Genomic DNA, 12,927 nt, shown 5'->3' with positions numbered 1-12,927 from the left:
TGGATCTGGTTCCAATAACCTCTCTTGATTTTCCACATGTTTGGTCCCAAGGCATTTTTATGGTACTTCTTAAGTGTTTACTATATATCAGACACTATGCTAAGCGCTGGGGTAGATACAAGCTAATCAGGTTGGCCGCAGTCCGTGTCCAACATGCGGCTCACGGTCTTAATCTCCATTCTACAGATGAGGTAACTGAGGCCTAGAGAAGTGAAGTGACTTGCCCATGGTCGCCCAGCAGATGAGTGGCAGAGCCAGGATTAGAACCCAGCTCTATCTAGGCCACAAGATTCCTGTCCGTTGAAACAGAGCCAACCTCAGATTGGATTATGCAGGAGCAGAGAGAGAGGAGACACTGTAAATTCCGTGAGGGCTGGGATTCATTCAGTTGTATTTATTGAGTGCTTACTGTGTGCAGAGCACTGGACTAAGCGCTTGGAAAGTACAATTCAGCAACAGAGACAATCCCTACCCAACAGCAGGCTCACGTCCTAGAAGGGGGGAGACAGACAACAAAACAAGTAAACAGGCATCAATCGCATCAATATAAATAAATAGAATTATAGATATAAATAGAATTATAGTTGTTGACTTACTTACAGTGCTCGGCACAGGGTAAGTAGTCAGTAAATACAGTCAGTTGATTGAAGGGAAGTCAGGTGTCTGTCGCTCCCTCAGCAGTTAGGCCGAGTGCTCGCTGTAGCCCGGAGCATTATTCCCGGTCTCTTCCTCTTTGGTACTCTGAGTGTAACTCACCCCTCACCTGCAAGGGCCTGGATCACATTGGGAATGCCAAGAGACACCTTGTCTGCTACAGGAAGGAAGTGTGGCCTAACCAAAATCAATCAATCAAGTGGCCATGCCACATGTCTGCCGTGTGACCTTGAGCAAGTCACTTTACTTCTCTAGGCCTCAGTTACCTCAGTCAGCTCATCTCTAGACTGTAAGCTCGTTGTGGTCAGGTCATGTGTCTGTTTATTGTTATATTGTACTTTTCCAAGAGCTCAGAACAGTGCTTTGCATACAGTTAGTGCTGAATAAATAGGATTGAATGAATTAATTGAACGACCACTTACTGCTTGCAAGGGTATGGGAGTGTTAGAAGGCGCATCCCCTGCCCACAAAGAGCTTGCAGTCTAGAGGGAAGACTGGGAGTCAGGAGATACGGGTTCTATTCCTGGCTCTGCAACTAGTCTGCTCTGTGGCCTTGGGCAAGTCACTTATCTTCTCTGCACCTCAGTTTCCTCATTCATAAAGTCGGGGGGAAACAATCCCCCTTCCCCCTCCCTCTTAGGCTGCGAGCCCCACGTGAGACAGGAACCGTGTCCGATCTGAGTATCCTGTGTCTGGTATATCATTTTGCGGTCAAGGATCGCTCTGAAAAATAATAATAAAGTCGATGCTGGAATCAAATCTAAGCTGAAAATCAAAACTGAAGAACCTGGAGAGAAAATGTTTTTGTCCATTTTAGGTCTAAGAGCAAGCTCATTTTCTCTGGAGTCAAGAAGATGTTCCAAAGCTGTAGGGCGGGTTGGAACATAATATGAGTTAAGTAGAGCCCCGAAATCCTTTAATTTTATTTAGAAATTTTTAAAAATGAGCGATTTAGGCATTTCATAGGCGGTCATGTTTTTTTATTAGTTCTGGGACCATGAAATAATTTCCCATTTTTAGGATGTGCGTGGGCTGTCATGAGCCTCGTGATCGTTAGATGTGGCTTTGGTTTGTTGTTTTCAAAGTAGAACTTTGATGGGGAATAAATCCAAGGGCTCCCGCAGAAGGAAATACAACTTTCTGTGCGGGGGGGATGGGAAAAAGTAGCATCCTGTGTGAGTGAAGAAGAGAGAGACAGACAGACAGACATGCAGGGCATCTGGCACCTCCTGGTAGAGATGGCAGGAAGCTTGTGGTGGTGGGAAGGAGGGAGAGAGAGGAAGGGAGGACGGTCTAGACAGTCTGGGTTGGGGAGAGACTGCCTCCCACATCCATCAAAGGGTTTCTAGTGCTTCACAAGACAGACGGCCTCCCTAGGACGACGACAGGATGGAAGGCAGTGAGCTAGCCGGCCCCTCCTCAATGAGAGACACCATTCATTAAGTGGAAAGAGGTCAAGAGACAGAGGGAGCCCGATGCAACCCCCTGAGACCAAGCCCTGGCGTTTTTCTCCATTCCCCTTACATGTCCTGGCCCAGCCTGGCGGTACATGGTTTTATCTCCCAGGCCCGGCCGGGGAATCACTGGACTTTGGCTCTGGTTGGCATGAGTGGGCCCAACTCTCTCCTGTTCAGAGACAGCACTGTCACGTGGTTGGTACCTTGGGCGGTGCTTCCTGATATCATCTGGGCGTCAATCAGTTGTCAGTCAGTTGGCCAGATTTGACGAGTGGCGTCCGCTTACTTTTCACTGCCCCTTCGCTAGAGTGGAAAATTGCCCCAGCTGTGGAAGGGCTGCCCCGTCTTGGGCAACTACCACGTAGGTGGGACCTAGAGAGAGAAACTGAGGGAGTTTGGTTCAGGGCATCCCTTCAAGACATCCTGTCTAGCATCCCTTGAATACCCAAGATGCCATGAATGAAACTTCCTCAGGGATGTTCAGGGACGTTCACTGAGGTTTGTTACATGGGGCAGAGCCGGCCCTTGTTTAGAATTCAGGTTGAGGATGGGATTGGGTCTGCAGGGTATAACCATCAGGAGGTTCTGTTTCAATATTTTGGGGAGGAATTCTCCTCAGATTTTTACCCAGGCCGCTCTTCGGCTACCCCTGATAAAGCGAGATGGCCAGTGAACAGCAGCACTGGCCACCCATCTCCCAGGATAAACCCCCCCAAATCCTCCTTCCCTCCATCCATCCTCCACAGTAGGCAGCAGCCCAATTCTTTTAGCCTTCCAACCATCCTTCAGGATAGGACCACCAATCCTTCCTTCCATCCACCCATCCCCCAGAACAGCACCCCCAAAGCCTCCCTTCTGCCCACCGATCCTCCAGATAACACCACCATCTCCTCCTTCTCTCCATCCATCCTGTAGAGTAGAAAGCACCCCAATTCTTTCAGCCTTCTGCCCATCCCTCAGGATAGCATTCCCAAATCCTCCCCCTCTGTCTACCTATCCCCCAGGATAACACCCCCAAATCCTCCTTCCCTCCATCCATCCCATGGATTGGACAGCATCCCAATTCTCTAAACCCTCCACCCATCCTCCAAGTAAGAACCCCAAATTCTCCCTCCCCTTCATTCGTCCCCTAGGAGCCCATTGCAGATGGGGAACGTGTCTGCTAACTACTGTATTGTACTCTCCCTCTCCCAAGCGCTTAGTATAGTGCTCTGCCGATAGTAAGCCCTCAATAAAATATCACTGATTGATTAACATCCCTAATCCTCCTTCCACCCATCCCCCAGGATGGACAGAATCCCCAGTTCTCCCTTCCTCCCTCCCCGCCCCGGAACCCATTCCCCACCCCACCCAGGGTAGGCGGGATGGGCCTTCAGGATATCCTCTGTCAAATCATCCCTGTAACACAGATGCTGCCTTTACTAAAGACAGAGAAAAACAGCCCTCTGAGTTGGACGTATTTCAGCAGCGTCGGGCGCTGTCCTTAATGGAACCAGAAGGAAGGAACAAAATCGGCTCCATTCCCAAATTCTCTGTTTGCCGCGGGCCCCAAATGGAGATTGAACTTTTGGAGGAATTAAACAGATCAGGCAAGATCCTCTCCCACGGTTGGATTGTTGATCAGATGCCTTCCTGTGTGTGTTCAGTTAAATGCTGCCTCCTTGCCGTCTCCCCGTGTTAAAAGAATTGCTATCCACCACCATCCTGGGGAGTATGTTAACTCTGGTATCTTGGGCAGTGGAAATGCTGCTTTGATTTTTTTTTTTTAATAAACTTGGGGATCTAAACATAAAGGTCGCTTTGGAGAAATTGGCACGTTCTGGTGCGGAAACCCTGCCCGGAGGAGATGTTAATTTTGTCTTTGGTGTATGAGGCCCTTCCTCCCTCTAAGTGATCCATAGTTTCCCAGGTCTGGACTTATTTTCTTCCTTTTTGCCCCTTTGGCTGTACCTTCTTCTCCGAGCCTGCCCCGGCTTAGTGGATCGAGCCCGGGCCTGGGGGGTCAGAAGGACATGAGTTCTAGTCCTGGCTCTGCCACTTGTCTGCTTATGTGACCTTGGACAGGTCACTTCTCTGTGCCTCAGTTACCTCTTCTGTAAAACGGGGGTTAAGGCTGTGAGCCCGATGTGGGACAGAGACTCTGTCTAATCTGATTTGCTCGAATCCCCCCCAGGGCCTAGTACAGTGCCTGGAACGTAGCAGGCGCTCAACAAATACTACAATTATCATTTAAAGCCACCTGCCATTCCCGCCCCACAACTGATGCCCCTGACCCCCATCGCCCAGCCCCTCTTGCCTGAGGCTAGGACAACCCGAGGCCATTTCAGAGACGGATCTCAACTCCGACTTTGCCTCCAACATCCAGCACTTAGAACAGTGCTTGACACATAGCCCTTAACAAAAACCACAATTATTATAATTATTATTCAGAAATGGGGAGGGAGAGGAAGCGACACCCGGGCAAATGTTCACCAAACTCTTAACTCTTCTAACTCATCTCTTCCTGTGGGTTACTAAATAGGGTTTTGTTTCATTGCTCCATTGTGATTCCAAACCTCCAATTTCTGTTGGACCGAAAACATCTAGTGATGCCTTCTTATTGGGGTTGTGAACTTTTTGCATAAAAGGCCCCTTTATAAATAAGATTTCTTAAGGCTGGCATGATTTTATTATGTAGGAAGAGGAAGGAGCATGGAATTGGAACTTGGAACTCAGAGAGAGCAAAGTTAGAAGGTTCAGTGTAGAACAGAATTACGGAATGGTCTGGCTATTGTCATCCGGAAAAGCCTGTGTGGGGTAAAGAATCAAAATAAAGTGGGTGAATTGGAGTTGAAACTGGCTCGATTCAGTGCCCCAATGAGGACAGCAAGGTTCAGTCTAAAGGGAGCATCATCCTGGTGAAAAAAATGACTTTCACATTTTACTCCCGAAAAGTCCACTAGAAACTGTGTGTGAAAGATCCTACCAGTTGGCCCTGACTTTTTCCAACCCTGACTTTCTGCCCCAGAGACCTATCTCTGGCATCACCTTTGCCATCCTTCCGAGTGGGAACACCTTTCTCTGCAACAACATCTGAATTTTATCTCTATCTCCCCCCCGCCTCAGTTTTGTTCTGGTATTTGTTAGCGATTACTATGTTCCAGGCACCGTACTAAGCACCGGTGTAGATCTAAACTAATCAGGATGGACATGGTCCATGTCCCACATGGAGCTTACAGTCTAGACCCCCATTTTTCGGGTAAGGTAACTAAGGTATGGAGAAATGATGCGTTTTGCCCAAGGTAAAACGCAGGCAAGTGGCAGAGTCCGGATTAGGAAACACCTCCTCAGACTCTCAGGCCAGGCTCTTTTTACTAAGCCACTCAATGTGAAGGAGGGTTAATTATTTTATTTTTCTTTTTTAACTACTTGGGCAGGTTGGATTCATTTTTGTGGTTGGTTTAGTCCATTAAATCAGCGTTGAGCAAACACTGCTGGGTGATGGTACCTTTTGTTTGGAAGCTTGTTAAGCAAAAAACATTTCAGTGATAAGTGCTCTGTGTTTACCTTTCTTAAACGGTCTCTGATTCAGGAAGGGCTGGAGTGAATGAAGTAGGGATTTACAAGAAAAGAAAAGTGTTCCTGTAAAGGGAAAAGAGCTGGAAATGTTTTACCAATTCAACCCTGCCCACCTCAATCAATCAGTGGCATTTATTGAGTGCTTACTGAGTTCAGAGCCCTGGAATAAGTGCTTGGGAAAGTACAGTAGAATAGAGTTGGTCGACATGCTCCCTGCCCTCAAGGATCTTGCAATCTAGTGTTTCCCCATTAGATTGCACGGAGACACAGCAAGCAAGTATAAGGGTAAGCACCTAAGTGCTTAGGGGGTACAGACTCAAGGGCATAGGTGATCCGGGAGGGAAGGAAAAAGGGTGGGGAGATGAGAGATTGATTAGTCAAGGAAGGCTTCCTGATGGAGATGTGATTTTTATCATCATCATCAATCGTATTTATTGAAAGCTTACTATGTGCAGAGCACTGTACTAAGCATTTGGGAAGTACAAATTGGCAACATATAGAGACAGTCCCTACCCAACAGTGGGCTCACAGTCTAAAAGGGGGAGACAGAGAACAAAACCAAACATACTAACAAAATAAAATAAATAGAATAGATATGTACAAGTAAAATAAATAGAGTAATAAATATGTACAAACATATATGCATATATACAGGTGCCGTGGGGAAGGGAAGGAGGTAAGATGGGGGGATGGAGAGGGGGATGAGGGAGAGAGGAAGGAAGGGGCTCAGTCTGGGAAGACCTCCTGGAGGAGGATTTTTGGTAGGGCTTTGAAGGCAGGGAGACTACCCTCTAGTCACTGATTCCCTAAATGCCTGCTGAAACACGGTAAAGTAGATGTATTTCGTTTTTAGATAGATGGTGTCAATTCTGAAACAAATCTTTTCTGTTAGTGGTTAATCCCATAATTGAGGGAATTCTCTAAAGCAACCTGGCTTTTATGTTGCATCATCTTTTCCCTATGGCACCTCAGTAACTGGGAGCCAAACTTGCACTTGTAAGTAATAATCACTTGATTCCGGGCTCCTACTTTGGTGTCCTTCCCTAACTCCCTGTAGGCTAGTGGAGCTATTAAACTGGGTCGATGAGCACCCCAAACAACCCGGAGGTCACTCTGTGCGGCACATTCAACCCATCGATCATATTTATGGAGTGCTGTGTTCAGAGCACTGTACTAATCTCTTGGGAAAGTACAGTACAACAGAGTTGGCAGACACGTTCCCTGCCCACGGTGAGCTCACAGTCTAGAGCGATTAGTACTGCGAGCCCCAATTTAAGGGGCAGGGGGTGGGTTATCTCCCTGGAGAACTTATTCATAAATGAAGCTATTTTAAAATCGGTCCAGAGCCTAAATGTCCAGGGAGTTTCTCCAGACCTGATGAGAAAACTGGACGTTAGCATTCATTCATTCATTCAGTCGTTATTTATTGAGTGCTTACTCTGTGCAGAGCACTGTACTAAGCACTTGGGAAGTACAAGTCGGCAATATATAGAGACAGTCCCTACCAAACAACGGGCTCACAGTCTAGAAAGGGGAGACAGAGAACAAAACAAAACATGTAGACAGGTATCAAAACCGTCAAAAAAAATAGAATTATAGCTATATGCACATCATTAATATCATCATCATCATCAATCATCAATCATAGTTATTGAGCGCTTACTATGAGCAGAGCACTGTACTAAGCGCTTGGGAAGCACAAATCGGCAACATAGAGAGACAGTCCCTACCCAACAGTGGGCTCACAGTCTAAAAGGGGGAGACAGAGAACAAAACCAAACATACTAACGAAATAAAATAAATAGAATAGATATGTACAAGTAAAATAAATAAATAAATAGAGTAATAAATATGTACAAACATATATACAGGTGCTGTGGGGAAGAGAGTAGTAAATATGTACAAGTAGAGTAATAAATATGTACAAATCAATCAATCAATCAATCGTATTTATTGAGCGCTTACTATGTGCAGAGCACTGTACTAAGTGCTTGGGAAGTACAAATTGGCAACATATAGAGACAGTCCCTACCCAACAGTGGGCTCACAGTCTAAAAGGGGGAGACAGAGAACAAAATCAAACGTACTAACAAAATAAAATAAATAGAATAGATATGTACAAGTAAAATAAATAAATAAATAGAGTAATAAATACGTACAAACATATATACATATATACAGGTGCTGTGGGGAAGAGAGTAGTAAATATGTACAAGTAGAGTAATAAATATGTACAAATCAATCAATCAATCGTATTTATTGAGCACTTACTATGTGCAGAGCACTGTACTAAGCGCTTGGGAAGCACAAATTGGCAACATATAGAGACAGTCCCTACCCAACAGTGGGCTCACAGTCTAAAAGGGGGAGACAGAGAACAAAACCAAACATACTAACAAAATAAAATAAATAGAATAGATATGTACAAGTAAAATAAATAAATAGAGTAATAAATGTGTACAAACATATATACATATATACAGGTGCTGTGGGGAAGAGAGTAGTAAATATGTACAAGTAGAGTAATAAATATGTACAAATGAACTGTTATGAAGCTCCCTTGAAGGCAGGGAACAGGTCTACCAGCTTTGTTATATTGGATTCTCCTAAGCACTTGGGCGAATACTATACAATCGAGTTGGTAGACACATTCCCTGCCCATAATGGCTTACACCTAAAGGAAGTGAAGTGGGTCGTTTGACACGGTGGACCCACAGGCTTTCTTGGGTCTAAGCTAGCCCAAGAACTTGCTGTTCCCACCCCAAATTTCCTATAGAAATGTGTGTTTTAAGTTACATTTTCTTACAGAGCAAACCTAATGTCTGGTGCTGAATCACACTGACACAGACGCAACCCTGAGAAGCAGTGTGGCCCAGTAGATGGAGCACGGGCCTGGCAGTAAGAAGGACCCGTGTTCTAATCCCGGCTCTACCACTTAATAATGATGGCATTTGTTAAGCGCTTACTATGTGCAAAGCACTGTTCCAAGCGCTAGGAGGTTACAAGGTGATCAGGTTGTCCCACGGGGGGGCTCACAGTCTTAATCCCCATTTTACAGATGAGGGAACTGAGGCACAGAGAAGTGAAGTGACTTGCCCATAGTCACACAGCTGACAACTGTAAACTGTATGACCTTAGGCAAGTCACTTAACTTCTCTGTACCTCAGTTACCGCATGTGTAAAATGGGGATTAAGACCGAGAGCCCAGTGTGGAACAGGGATTGTGTCCAACCTGAGTAGCTTGTATCCACCCCAGTGCTTAGTATTCATTCGTTCATTCAATTGTATTTATTGAGCGCTTACTGTGTGCAGAGCACTGTACTAAGCGCTTGGGAAGTACAAGTTGGCAACATATAGAGACGGTCCCTACCCAACAGCGGGCTCACAGTCTAGAAGGGGGAGACAGACAACAAAACAAAACATATAAACAAAATGAAATAAATAGAATAAATATGTACAAGTAAAATAGAGTAATATATATGTACAAACATATATATTTATATATATATATACACACAGAGAAGCAGCGTGGCTCAGTGGAAAAGAGCCTGGGCTTTGGAGTCAGAGGTCATGAGTTCAAACCCCGGCTCCACCACTTGTCAGCTTTGTGACTTTGGCCAAGTCACTCTACCTCTCTGTGCCTCAGTTACCTCATCTGCAAAATGGGAATTAAGACTGCGAGCCCCACGAAGGACAACCCGATCACCTTGCAACCTCCCCAGTGCCCAGAACAGTGCCTTGCACATAGTAAGCACTTAAAAAATGCTATCATTATTATTATTATTATTATTATTATTATATATACAGGTGCTGTGGGGAGGGGAAGGAGGTAAGGTGGGGGGGGTTGGGGAGGGGAAAGAGGGGGCTACTGTGTGCAGAGCACTGTACTAAGTGCTTGGGAAGTACAGTCTGGGAAGGCCTCCTGGAGGAGGTGAGCGGTGGGAATTCTGCACTTCCCGGGAGAGAAAAGACTTTGCCCACTGTTGGGTAGGGACTGTCTCTATATGTTGCCAATTTGTACTTCCCAAGCGCTTAGTACAGTGCTCTGCACATAGTAAGCGCTCAATAAATACGATTGATGATGATGATGAGAGAAGGAAAAGACAGTCCGAGGATGAGGAAGGGCAAGGGGATTTCCAGAGCCTTCGCTCCCACCCGCGCCGCCTGCGAGGCCCAGCATTTACATTAGTGCTTGGCATGTAGTAAGCGCTTCACAAATACCATGAAAAAAAATTGTCTTATCAACACAATTAGTTTAAACAAAGTCGAACGACCGTTTCCAGAGCAGTTTCCCTCTTTGCGGTTACTCAGTGGCTGCCCTGGCACAAAGGGTGGAAGCCCCGGTTCTTCCAGAGGAGCAAAACTGGATGGCCGCCAAGGCGGCAAGCAGCGCCTCGGGATGGGAAAGGTGTTTGATGAGTACCGTCCTGCTAGCTGGGGCCAACCAGGACGCAGGTGCAATCTGCCTCCTCCTGTCAGTGGAGCAAACGACATTGTAAATGTCCTGCCACCAGGAAAATGAGCTGCCCGCGCTGTCGGACGGGCTTGCCGAGTCCCGGCTGCAAACTTGGCAGAATGGCCGAGGGAGAGCCACCGTCTGGCCAGCCCCTTTGGGAAGCCCGGATACGGCAGGTTGGGGCCGGGTGAGACCGTCCTTCTCGGCCTGGCCCTGCAGGATAGAAGCCTCTGCCTTTAAAGCTGCCTCACCCCTTGGGAGAGGCCCTGTCCCCGTTTTCAAGAGCGTAGTAGTTCTCAGAACAGGGTACGGGCCTGCTTTTCTAAACTCTGAATCTGCTGAACGGAGTTCCCGCCACGAACAGGTACAACTCAATCTCTGCAACTCATCATTTTTAGACTGTGAGCCCACTGTTGGGTAGGGACTGTCTCCATATGTTGCCAATTTGTACTTCCCAAGCGCTTAGTACAGTGCTCTGCACATAGTAAGGGCTCAATAAATACGATTGATGATGATGATCTGTCTGATCCTTTAACCCTGCCTCAGATCCTCTTTTATCACTCGAGTTTCACCAGCTCGTCACCGGTTCCCGGGAAGATCCTCAAGCAACTCACGGTTGCTAAGTATTTCAGCAGCCTCCAGGTGTTTGTCTGGCCCCAGATCCTCTCTCTGGCAGCTCACGTGATTTAGCGCCATTCCCCTCAGCTCTCGTTTCTCCCCACTCTCTCCCTTCCCCTCCCGTTGTGTGTGAACTAACAATAATCACGGTATATGTTAAGCACTATGGGCCAGGCACTCAATCTCTGCAACTCATCATTTTTAGACTGTGAGCCCACTGTTGGGTAGGGACTGTCTCCATATGTTGCCAATTTGTACTTCCCAAGCGCTTAGTACAGTGCTCTGCACATAGTAAGCGCTCAATGAATACGATCGATGATGATGATCTGTCTGATCCTTTAACCCTGCCTCAAATCCTCTTTTATCACTCGAGTTTCACCAGCTCGTCACCGGTTCCCGGAAAGATCCTCAAGAAACTCACGGTTCCTAAGTATTTCAGCAGCCTCCAGGTGTTTGTCTGGCCCCAGATCCTCTCTCTGGCAGCTCACGTGATTTAGCGCCATTCCCCTCAGCTCTCGTTTCTCCCCACTCTCTCCCTTCCCCTCCTGTTGTGTGTGAACTAACAATAATCACGGTATATGTTAAGCACTATGGGCCAGGCACTCAATCTCTGCAACTCATCATTTTTAGACTGTGAGCCCACTGTTGGGTAGGGACTGTCTCCATATGTTGCCAATTTGTACTTCCCAAGCGCTTAGTACAGTGCTCTGCACATAGTAAGCGCTCAATAAATACAATTGATGATGATGATGATGATGATCTGTCTGATCCTTTAACCCTGCCTCAAGTCCTCTTTTATCACTCGAGTTTCACCGGCTTGTCACCGGTTCCCGGAAAGATCCTCAAGAAACTCACGGTTCCTAAGTATTTCAGCAGCCTCCAGGTGTTTGTCTGGCCCCAGATCCTCTCTCTGGCAGCTCACGTGATTTAGCGCCATTCCCCTCAGCTCTCGTTTCTCCCCACTCTCTCCCTTCCCCTCCTGTTGTGTGTGAACTAACAATAATCACGGTATATGTTAAGCACTATGGGCCAGGCACTCAATCTCTGCAACTCATCATTTTTAGACTGTGAGCCCACTGTTGGGTAGGGACTGTCTCCATATGTTGCCAATTTGTACTTCCCGAGCGCTTAGTACAGTGCTCTGCACATAGTAAGCGCTCAATAAATACAATTGATGATGATGATGATGATGATCTGTCTGATCCTTTAACCCTGCCTCAAGTCCTCTTTTATCACTCGAGTTTCACCGGCTCGTCACCGGTTCCCGGAAAGATCCTCAAGAAACTCACGGTTCCTAAGTATTTCAGCAGCCTCCAGGTGTTTGTCTGGCCCCAGATCCTCTCTCTGGCAGCTCACGTGATTTAGCGCCATTCCCCTCAGCTCTCGTTTCTCCCCACTCTCTCCCTTCCCCTCCTGTTGTGTGTGAACTAACAGTAATCACGGTATATGTTAAGCACTATGGGCCAGGCACTCAATCTCTGCAATTCATCATTTTTAGACTGTGAGCCCACTGTTGGGTAGGGACTGTCTCCATATGTTGCCAATTTGTACTTCCCAAGCGCTTAGTACAGTGCTCTGCACATAGTAAGGGCTCAATAAATACGATCGATGATGATGATCTGTCTGATCCTTTAACCCTGCCTCAAGTCCTCTTTTATCACTCGAGTTTCACCAGCTCGTCACCGGTTCCCAGAAAGATCCTCAAGAAACTCACGGTTCCTAAGTATTTCAGCAGCCTCCAGGTGTTTGTCTGGCCCCAGATCCTCTCTCTGGCAGCTCAAGTGATTTAGCGCCATTCCCCTCAGCTCTCGTTTCTCCCCACTCTCTCCCTTCCCCTCCTGTTGTGTGTGAACTAACAATAATCACGGTATATGTTAAGCACTATGGGCCAGGCACTACCCTAATCGCTGGGCTGGATATAAGCTAATCAAGTTGGACGAAGTCCCTGTCCCACGTGGGGCTCATGGTCTTAATCTCCATTTTACAGATGAGGTAACTGAGGCCCCCAAGAAGTGAAGTGACTTGTGCACAGTCACAAGTGGCGGAATGGAGATTCGAACCCAGGTCCTTCTGAATCCCGGGCCCGCTCGCAATCAATTAGGCAACTCTGCTGAAAGCGGGGCCGGCTCCCAGCGGGCTTGGGGGGGGGCCTGACCCCACCGCTAACCTGTAGCTTCCTCCCCT

General features: G+C 46.9%; 1 protein-coding gene across 1 annotated transcript in view; it reads left to right on the top strand.

Annotated features, from left to right (window-relative positions):
• Positions 1-12,927, top strand: part of GAREM1 (GRB2 associated regulator of MAPK1 subtype 1) — a 161,694-nt gene that overhangs the window by 145,615 nt on the left and 3,152 nt on the right.

This window comes from Tachyglossus aculeatus, chromosome 25 (assembly GCF_015852505.1).
Source record: "Tachyglossus aculeatus isolate mTacAcu1 chromosome 25, mTacAcu1.pri, whole genome shotgun sequence".
In the NCBI taxonomy this organism is placed as follows: domain Eukaryota; kingdom Metazoa; phylum Chordata; class Mammalia; order Monotremata; family Tachyglossidae; genus Tachyglossus; species Tachyglossus aculeatus.
Note: the sequence above shows the minus strand (reverse complement) of the source record. Positions and strands in the feature narration are given on the sequence as shown.